The sequence below is a fragment of the Helianthus annuus genome, chromosome 16 (genome assembly GCF_002127325.2).
Source record: "Helianthus annuus cultivar XRQ/B chromosome 16, HanXRQr2.0-SUNRISE, whole genome shotgun sequence".
Classification (NCBI taxonomy): domain Eukaryota; kingdom Viridiplantae; phylum Streptophyta; class Magnoliopsida; order Asterales; family Asteraceae; genus Helianthus; species Helianthus annuus.
The window spans coordinates 31,396,079-31,406,948 of record NC_035448.2 but is presented as its reverse complement, the minus strand read 5'-3'; positions in this window follow the sequence as shown (position 1 = coordinate 31,406,948).

Here is a 10,870-nt window from a genome sequence, read left to right as displayed (position 1 = left end):
TCCACCACCCATATAGCCTAAGTCCTTGGGGTGTATCCTAACACTCGGGGCGTTAAGAGTGGCATGTTAGCCAACGTTGTACATCACTTCCTTCTTATGTGAAGGGGTGTTAAAGGGGTTATTTGTTACTATGTTGATGGGATTAAATTATTTCCTTAGAGTGAGGTGGAGTGAAATAGGGAAAAGTTGGTGATGTGGTATCTAGCCAGAGTTGAGGAGGGTTAACATATACCCCCAGGCCTAACACAATTCCCTTCTTATGTTAAGGAGCGTTAAACAAGTTATTTGTTAACATATTAACATAATGTTATGAGACTGGATTGTTTTTTTTTTCTTTAAAAAAACAAAAAACCACTAAAAAGATAGGGTTATGTGAAATTAACAGGATTAAACCATTTTTTTTGGGCAAGGTGCATTGAACTAGGGAAAAGGGGGTGATGTGGCCAATGTTTTAAAATCCGATTTTTATACTGTACCGGATTGGGCTCAGAAACGGTTTAACCGGGTATATCGGACGGTTCATGTCACACCCCAACCGTTGGCGAAAACATCTGAGTGAGACATTGCTCGAGACTTCATAACACTATTACGACAATAATTAATAAAAACTGATTTCATTCATTGATAGCAAATTGTTACATTACAACATACGAAAGACAAGTACAACATTGTTTCAAAATACAACAACATTACATTAAACAAATACAACTTTGTTCAAAATGATACAACAACCTAATCAAGTAATTTCAAAATGGGTATCTAAAGTATCCATACTAGATTTCACCATCCTCAACATCATCTACCTGCAATATATTTAAAATACATGGTTCAATACAAAAGTATTGGCTAATATACAAGTTTGATACATAATATAAGTATAAAAAGGTTTAAACGAATCCACATGGCAAACTTTAGTTATCAAGATTAACGTAAAACTGGCATGCGAATATTCAAGTCAATCTTTTAATTACCGCAAGTATTAAACTTAACATGACCACTAGATTACGGGCGGTGCGTTACTCCTATAGCGCTATACATGTTAAGGTGAGACCCGTACGAAGTTAATGAAAAGTTTATCACATAGAATGCTCCAGAAACACGAATCAAGTATAACATATTAGTATGCATGTATTGGATTGTTTGTACATTTGAATAAAAGTCTAAGTGTAACTGTGTAAGTTTAATAGTAAACATGTTGCACCTAAAGTGTGAAAAGTAAAAAGGGCGTTCGAGTATACTCACGGTTTTGCTATATCTTCTTTAGTTAAATCCCGCGAGCGTTGAGTCAAGTTGTTGACGAGAGCGCTTGGAACACCGAGGTTACCCTACAGGGGGTAAGTGAAGGTGTTGAACGGAAGATTTGGATTCAGAATTAAAGTACGTAAGTATATAGAATAAAAGTATGATATAAACATAAACTATATATTCTGTCTAGGCACTCGTTACGACACTGATTTTCTGTGATTTCACGGGTCCTGAATTGCCCGTCAGAATCAGTAACGAGGAACGCGGAAACAGAATAAACGGAAACTGAAACTGAAACAACACAAACAGATAGGGAGAATGGACAGTTTGCACGACAGGGAGCCTTTCACGCGAAAGGGGTATCCTTTCGTGCGATAGGGGTCTGTTTGGGGTGAACCGAACTTCGTTCGAACGTTTTAACCATTAATCGGCTATGTTCGTGGGTCCAGTTGTGTTATTTAATTATAATATATAGTCTAATAGTCCAGAATGTTCATATAGTTCATAGAAGTCATGCATAGAGGTATTAACCTCGTTATAGTTCACCAAAACACAAGTTAGTTAACAAAGTTAACTAACCGGTTGGTCATGAATAACAGAAATTTAAATAACAGGAAATAAATAACCAAACAACCAAACAAGAGCAACCCGGGTGTGCCATCTCAACATGGAAGGAAGTGAATCCAAGTGTTGGAGGCTGGACAGGGTTAACTTATTCTAGGTCTAGGAGATTGTTTAGGTGTTCATTTTACAAGTTCAAGTGAGGTAGTGGAACTAGATTGGAAGCAAAGGCTTCCACGGTTCACACATTGTTATCTCAGAATCGTTCATATCGAGAATGAGGACCCGATTAACATTTAACACTTAGAAAATGTCAGAACAAAGTGAAATCAGAAACTTTCGTGCGACTGGGTGGTCCAGTCGCACGAAAGGAATCGTTCATATCGAGAATGAGGACCCGATTAACATTCAACACTTAGAAAATGTCAGAACAAAGTGAAATCAGAACCTTTCGTGCGACTGGGTGGTCCTGTCGTGTGAAAGGAGTATCCTTTCGTGCGAGTGGACTGCCTTTCGTGTGAGAGGCTCTGTTTCGAGATGAAAACAGTTCGGTTTTGTTGAAACTGTTCGTCTTCATGGCTGGAATCGACCCTAACACTAACCCACAACTATGAACTTAGCTTGTGAGCTTGGTGAGTCCATGATCCTGCCAAGTTCAAAATCAGTAAGTCATTTGTTTTATAAAAGTTTCAAAGTTTAACTTCGCTCTTTCAGCTTGGTCCTCATCATTGAGAGCTATCATCAGATTGCCAGGGCAAATCTGTGTAACCAAGTGAAATGATGTGAAGAATGTATAAAAGTTTAGAAAAGTAGAAGAAATTAGAAGGAATTAGAGTGTTTGTGAGTTATGAACTCACTTAGAATAGTTCTGGAGGTAGCTCAGCTGAATGGTGCGAAATCAGTAAGTTGAGAGAATTTTCGGAGTTGTGGAATGTGTGAAATGAAGGTGTGGGTCCGTATTTATAGGGTTAAGTGAGGTTTGGGACGAGAGGGATTCGGGCGACAGGGACCTTCCGTGCGAAAGGGTCTTTCGCACGAGAGGGTTATCCCCTGTTGCACGAAGTTCCAAGTTTGTTGTCTTGCGTGCGTTTTGCCAGTTTTGAGTGTTTTAACCGTGTAAGTGCAATGCATAAGTGTAATGTATGAATAAATGAATGTATAAAATTGAATTTGCATGTATAAACAAGTATGGATTCGCGTATCATTGTATCAAGTAAGCATGTATAATGAATGTATAACAAGTATTTACGAATTATGTATAACCAGATGTATAAATAGATCAAGCTTTTATTATAATTCAAGTATCGAATTACAATGAGGCCATGAGGTATACTTTAACCATTCTTAACTCCATATAAGCGCCACATCACCCGTTTGTTTCCCTTTTACTCCATCTCATCCTAAGGAAATGGTTTAACATTGTTAACCCTACCACACCCACCATTTTTTAATTATTTTAATCTTAAATGTTTAAATTAACTACAAAATAAATAATAATAATACCACTTCATTAACTTCTTAGCTAAAATAAACAATTATAATAAATGACATTAATTTCTTATTCATTTTTGCCTATGTTAATATGTTAACCAAGGGAGTTTTTAACACCCCTTAACATGAGGAGGGAGTGGTTTGAAAGACATGTTGGCTTGCCATATCATCTTTAACACCAATTAAGTTAGAGTACACCCCAAGGCCTGATTGAAAATGAAATAGGATTACAAAGAGAATACAAGTTTCTAAAAATAGAATACAAAACAACTTTTTAAATAAGGAAAGTTACAAAAGTGAGGTGATGCGTGTCAGTGTGTATATATTTTAGGTGTATATTTTAAGCCTTTTTTACACTTTTTAGCCAAGTTTTAAATTTATAAACACGATATTCACTAACACTAAACACACATATGGGCAAGTGCACCCATCGTGGACATAGTATAGTGTTGGTAAGATACCGAGGTCGTCCAAGGACACAAGAGCTTTTAATACCGGTTTATCCTCAACGTCTAATCAAATCAAAATGTTAGAAAAAGGTTTTTAAATTAGAAAAATAAAACTAACTATACTGCTGAAAAAGTAAAATAAAAGTAAAAACAGATAGACAAGATGAATCACTTGGATCCGACTCGTGTATAGTGTAACCTTTTATTATTTGCGCACTTTTGCACTTGTTTAAGAGATTATCTTAGTTATTGTAGTAGGCCCCTCTTTTGAAGGCTGCGTTACCCTCAACCCAGTAGTTTGAGTCAGCAAGGATACAATCCTAAAGGGTCGGGTTATTAAAAGATAATTAATTAAGTTATTAATGCATAATGTGGTAGGCCCCTCTTTTGAAGGCGACGTTACCCTCGGCTAAGTAGTCTGAGTCAGCAGGGCTACAGTCCTAAGTAGCCGGGTTAAAGTTTTAATAGTAGTTTAACTTATGAGGGGATCAAAGAGTTTGAACCCCCCGCCATCCAATACCTTTGGGTATTGAAGGAGATCCTACTAAATTTGACTCAGGTCCTTTGCAGGATCTATACACTGAACAATGGCAAGACTCTTACCAAACCGTTCCCTTAACCCCCGACCAGGTAGCCAACATACCCCCATATAGACCGTGGAGATATGAATGGTGAAAATCTTTTATTTTATATAGACAGTAAAATAATGCCAAGACACCACGGACAAACGATAAGGAAGAATCACCTTCAACATAAGAAACTAGTAATTAAAGTCATTAATACAAAACCAATTAAAAAGTGCAAAAGATTAAAAATAAAAAGTATTACACTAAACACTTGTCTTCACCAAGTGATGTAAGAGACTTAGGCAAACATGACCTTTGATTGTCAAGAACTCTTACGATCAATCTTGGATCCCGAGACGACTCACACACTCTATGATGAACAATGGATGATGGTGGTGGATGATGGTGTTGTGATGGTGGTGGGTGGTGGGTGAAGTGTGAGAGAGGTGGTGTGCCAAGGGATGAGTTGCAAGAGCTCCAAGCACTCCTATTTATAGGCTAAACAGAAGCTCGGGCACGGCCCCGTGTCCACTGGGCACGGCCCCGTGTCCATCCGTCTCTCTCTTCATTAATTGCAATTTCATTAAATGCGTCTGCAACAGTTGACCACGGCCTCGTGTCCGCTGAGCACGGCCCCGTGATGGGCAATAGAAGCTTCTACCACGTTGTCTTTTCTGCTGACACTTGGGCACGGCCCCGTGCTCACTGAGCACGGGGCGTGTTCAGTCTTCTGTCTTCTTGTTTTGCTTGGGAAGATGCTGTCGGGAGGTCGGGCATGCCACGTTTGTTCCTTTTCTTGTATTTATGTCAGATTTAGCTGCATTTTTGCTTCTTTTGTTTATTTGAGCTCATTTGATCCTGAAAATACAAAAGGAAGACAAAAGTACACTTTTTCCAACATTAGTATTAAAAAAGGGTTAGTTTTATGCCACGATTGATGTAATTTATATGTTGCATTTTGTGCACATCACGAGGCGTTACAGTTCAACCGGTACTATCGACCAGTTTGAACTGGTTTTTAAAACATTGGATGTGACATTTAGGTGAAATTAAGAAGAGTTAAAATATAGCCCAAAGCTTAATAAAATGTTACCATGATGAGAATGAAGCAATTATTTATTATAAAATATTAAACATTTTCTTGTGAGATAGTCATTAAAAATTAAAAATAAGTTATTAGACAAAGTTATAACGGCTGGTTTAGTTTATTTGATTTGTATGAATTGAAATCTGAATTGAATACGAATTTTTTTTTTGAACGGCTAATTTCTTTAATCCCCTGTCGTCTGTAGGACTTGAACCCAAGACCTCCCCTTTCTCAACCTTGGTGTTTTAAAGGCTTTACCTTTGTCAATGAACTACCACCCCACTGATTGAATTGAATACGAATTAACTCACTCAAATACACATGTACAAATGCAATACTTATTTCAATCAAGAAATTCAATAAAAGGAATTGGAATATTCCTTCACTACAACCTCAACGACCATCACTACTAGTATCGTTACCAACGCCAACACTAACCTTGCCGTCGTCACATTACCGTTTCTTTAACAAATTAAAAGACCAAATTTGACTATTGTTAATTTCATTTCATTTTTTTTAATTTTTATGAGAGATTCGGCTCAATAATAATTCAAGTTAGTTCAAATTTTCCAATTCATTTGACATGTTAATATTGTTATATTAACTTATGACCCAAACGAGTATTTAACTTTTATTAAAGATTAGATTTTTTTTCATCCAAATTGAGGAAAATGTATTATATTATATTATATTATATTATTATATTCCCATAGAAAGCCAAAAAGACAACCCAATCGGTCACGTTTTATTTGTATGGTCTAATAAGCATCTAACTGTGCCACAACCACAAATAAATTATCAAAAAAAAAAAAAAAAGAAATATTCACAAATTTAGTCCATGAATAGACTCAACATCGAGTCAAATTAGTGAATGCGTAATGAACTAAGCATCTTCAACAAAGTCTAAAAAGCACCACAAAGATGGATGCTTTACCATAAATTTATATATCTATTTGATTAGCTTTATAGTTTATTTAGTAATGCGACTATACGATAAAAAGTTAAAATTCGAACAAGTGTTTCGACTCCACTCATTCGTGAAAAGGAAATAATGTTTACCGAATCACTCTCTGAATGCATTATTCAACATGATACACGCATTTTGTTACGCAATGTATTATTCCTTATGATGACATAGATTAAAGGTTTAATTTAAGATTCTTGATATGAAAATGTGGGAAAAAATCAAATAGAAAGTTTGTTTTTGCTAGAAAGATAGCAAGCAATAAAACAGAATGACACGTGTTAAAAAAAACATAGAGAAAGACATTTTAGTCAAACACAATTTAGTCTCATGAAACACTAGATAAAAAAACCTAATTCTAAAACAAAACTCTTTGTCTTTCACGATTCATCTCACCCCCACACCACCACCACCACCGCCACCACTCTATCACCCATCGCCACCACAACCGTCACTCCACCATCACCACTCTGTCACCATCCAAATATCACAACCCCAACCGTAACCGTAACCCTAACCCTAGCCCTAGATCTTTCAATCCCATTTCAAAATCAACACATCCACATGCATAAAAAGTTTAATAAAATGGCATCTGTGGCGTTTGACGTCAGCACCATGGCCGGAGCCGTCGAGTTAGCTTGGTTTCAATCTTGATGGATTGCGTTTTACGATAATATATGGATTGCGTTTTTTTCTAACCATGACTGTTCAAAGTTAATTGTGGATGATAAATTTGAATTTGTATTTGTATTTATTAATATATCTAATGTTATTGCAGAAAAGTTTGAGTTTAATCCACTTGCTTGCTGTTGAAAATTCTTCAAATAAAAAGGATTGCATTTTACAAGACATTTATTCATTTCTTATGATGTGGCAATTATTGAGGTGATGATTGACCATTATTGTCGGTTTGTCACCAATCTTTTTGGTGAAAGGCAAAGGTGTTTTTATATGATTATTTTCATTTTCATTTTCATTTTTATTTTTTTACAGCAAGCTTGAATTCATCAATAAAGTGTTGTTTGTATATTAATAAAGTGTTTGTTATTATCTTCTATTTGACAATGAGTATGTGAGATGTTTATTACATGCATTTTGTTTTATACCACAATAAGGCATTTTATTGTATTGCGTTTTTGAATTATGTTTTATAACACAATGAAAAAACATATTCTTTTGTATTTTTAGTCCATTATGTTTTAAGAAAAATATATTTATTGTGTTTTTTTTATTGTGTTTTAGGAAAAACACATTTTATATGTTTTTTTGGTCCATTGCGATGTATGAAAAACACATTTTATGTGTTTTTAGTCCATTGTGTTTTAGGCAAAACACATTTTATGTGTTTTTAGTAATAAACACCTTCTTTTGTGTTTTTAGTACATTGTGTTTTAGAAAAAAACACATTTCTTTGTGTTTCTAGTCATTTGCGTTTTAGAATAAACACTTCTTTTGTGTTTTTATTACATTAAGTTTAAAAAAAATACATTTTTTTGTGTTTTTAGTCCATTACGTTTTATTTTTTTTTTTGTTTTTTTGTTTTTAGTACGTTGCGTTTTAGAAAAAGAAACATTTTTTTTTGTGTTTTTAGTCAATTGCATTTTAGAAAAAAAGACATATTTTTTTGTGTTTTCTAGCCATTGCGTTTTAGAAATAAGACATTTCTTTGTGTTTTTAGACCATTGCGTTTTAGAAAAAAGAGATTTCTTTATGTTTTGTACCATTGCGTTTTTCAAAAAAGACATTTCTTTGTATTTTTCAGCCATTGCGTTTTAGAAATAACACATTTCTTTTGTGTTTTTTATCTATTGCGTTTTAGAAACAAGGCATTTCTTTGTATTTTTTTGCCAATTGCGTTTTGGATAAAATCATTTTTATGCTTTTCGTCCATTGCGTTTTACGTACCTAGGTTTTCGATTTTTTTTCAGAAACTCTTTTTAAAATAAAAAACGCTCGTTTTTGTGCAATTTTTATAAAAAAATAATGTCGTATGAAAAAACATGGGGGGGGGATTGGAAGAGAGAGAAACTATTGTTTTGGATTTACTAGAATATCTCTTCACAAACTCACGCGCCTCCTTTTTATCAATTATACTCATTTAAGATTACTTACTATCATTCCTAACCAAAATAAATTTTCTAGTATATCCACTTTTGGCTAATAATAGTCCGTCGTTAAAAATAGCTTAACGGAGTTAAATTTTTTCTGAATTACAAACCGATGTGTTAGGCCTTTTGATTAGAACGAGGATATGGGTTGACTGATATAAAATTTACCTCGAAATACTGCCCGAAACGACGAAAACGGTGCTTCAATTCGGATGTTTAAACTTCCAACTAACAAAAATCAAGTCGTTTGGAGCACCGTTTCGAGATAAGTTTTACATAAATCGACTCGTATCCTCGTTCGGATCAAAATCCCTAAAATATCGGTTTGCAATTCGGAAAAAAATTTAACTCCGTTAAGCTATTTTTAACGACGGATTATTATCGGCCAAAAGTGGATCGGTTCAGATCATTAACGACAAATAACTGAGTTAGGATTATTATCGGCTAAATTGAGAAAGTTGAGATTATTTAAATCTAATTTGCTTTTTATATTTAACTTAACACATTAATTCTGACTAATATAATAATTACATTATATATATATATATATATATATATATATATCTTATTATTATTATCTTATTAATTGTCTGATTTTCAAGTGACACTACGTTTATTAACTAAGCAACGCCAAAGTTTTCAGAAGAATTACTCTTAAAAAATATAGGAATAATGAATTTTAATAATCCTAACTATTGCCCGTTTGCGGGCAACGGTCCCTACTTAAAAAATTCCCACTAATTGTCCCATATTTTTACATATTGACCTTTAATGGACCCTGACTAATAGAACCCTAACGCCGTTAGTCTCCGGAAAACGTTTTTGGCCGGAAAACTCAACCCTTTCGTCTCAAACCTCTTTGTAACCTTATTACGCACCTTTAGAAACCTTTTCTAGTAAAAAAGCCCAATTATTAAGGTCGCCGGAAAACTCCTTTTTCGCCGAAAAACTTCTTTTTGGCCGGAAAACTCAACTTTTTAGTCGGAAAACTCAAAGTTTTCGTCCCAAACCTGTTTGTAACCATAGATCGGACCATTAGGAACCTTTTTTCGGACCAAAAACGTTTTTCCGACGACCGGAGACTAACGGCGTTAGGGTTCTGTTAGTCAGGGTCCATCGAAGACCAATATGTGAAAAGATGCGACTGTCAGTAGGAATTTTTAAAGTTGTGACCGTTGCCGGCCAACAGGCAATAGTTGAGCTTATTAAAATCTATTATTTCTGAAAATAATATTGGAAGAATTACTCTTAAAAATAATATTGGAAAAAGGCATACCTAGAGAAGAAAAAAAAATTTACTCAACCCTTACCAAAACTCTTAGCCCCCACCCTTAGGGCTGTAAACGAACCGAACGAACACGAACAAACCCTTGTTCATGTTCGTTCGTTAAGGAAATAAATTTGTTCACGAACGTTATGAACACTTACCGAACGGGATTTTATGTTCGTGTTCGTTAATTAAGAAAATGAACGTGTTCACGAACGGTTCACAAACAGAACACAAATAAATCGATGAAAGCGACATAGTCTAGCAGGTGGATGGCGGATGAATGAATACTGGAACTTGAAGCAATAATAGTAGAACGGAGGATGACAGTGTTCGTCAATGTGAATATTGAGAAAAAATAGAGGAACGATGCATAGCACGAAGGGAATCGGGTTTTCTATTTAAATTTTTAGGATGATAAAATAAATAAAAGTTAAAAATATAAAAATTTTAGATAAAATAGTAAAAGTACAAAAAAACTCATGAACAATGTAAACAAACGAACATGAACGTATGTTCACGAACACATTACCGAACGTTCACGAACACAATTGAACGAACGAGACCTTTGTTCATGTTCGTCCATTTAACTAATCGAACGAAATTTCTTGTTCGTGTTCGTTCATTTATTAAACAAACGAACATAAACGAACTTCCCGCCGAACGGTTCACGAACTGTTCGCTGAACGTTCGGTTCGTTTACAACCCTACCCACCCTTATCCAAGGATAGCCGTTTATTAGCTATTTGAGACTGGCTCACTAAAACTTGAATCAATTCGAACTTATATGACCTCAAGCCTAAATTAGAGGGAATTTAATAAACGAGCCAAATTCTCAAGCTTTAGACATAGGGCTCAAAACGAGCTGATATGTATTCAATGTGAAAATTATTATCATTTGAATGTGTCGACACATGCGTGTTCAATGGCCATAAACAACACAACCAAGAGTGGTTATGGATCAAAATCTTTGTTTAACAACAAGAATATCATCAAAAGAGTACAATCCTCACATGAAGTCACATTTTCATTATGCAATATGTCAAAAATCCAGAGGTGCACAGTATTTTTGGTGGCTGGTCCCAGTCAGAGAGATTGGATCAAAGTTTGTAATGTAGCATAGGTCCAAAAC